Below are 464 nucleotides of genomic sequence, written 5' to 3'. Positions count from 1 at the left end.
CGCTCCCTCCTTCTCTCCCCGCCCCGCCCCTCGGCCGCCGCTTCCCGTTTCCCTGCCGACCCTCCCTCCCCGCCAATGGCAGCGGCGGCCCCGCGGCCACCAATCCCCGCCAATGGGCGGCATCGAAGCCTCACGCCCGCCCCGCCCCTCCCCCCTCACGGTCCAATCACATCACAGACTGTTCCCACCCAAGTCGCTCGCGCACCCAATCACACATCGCGAACTGTTCCACCAATCACCGGCCGCCCAATCACGTAAGCAGGTTGTTGGCGCGGCCACCAATCACAGGGCGCGAGGCCTCCATCCCGCCCAATCACGTAAGCAGGTTGTTGGCGCCAATCACAGGGCGCGAGGCCTCATCCCCGCCCAATCACGTAAGCGTTCAAGAAGGAACCGCAGATGCTGGGAAATCGAAGGTGCACAAAAAAGCTGGAGAAACTCAGCACCATCACCGACTTCATCCA

Source organism: Amblyraja radiata, chromosome 6, assembly GCF_010909765.2.
Source record: "Amblyraja radiata isolate CabotCenter1 chromosome 6, sAmbRad1.1.pri, whole genome shotgun sequence".
Lineage (NCBI taxonomy): Eukaryota > Metazoa > Chordata > Chondrichthyes > Rajiformes > Rajidae > Amblyraja > Amblyraja radiata.
The sequence above is the reverse complement of the archived record's forward strand: the minus strand, read 5'-3'. Positions refer to the sequence as shown.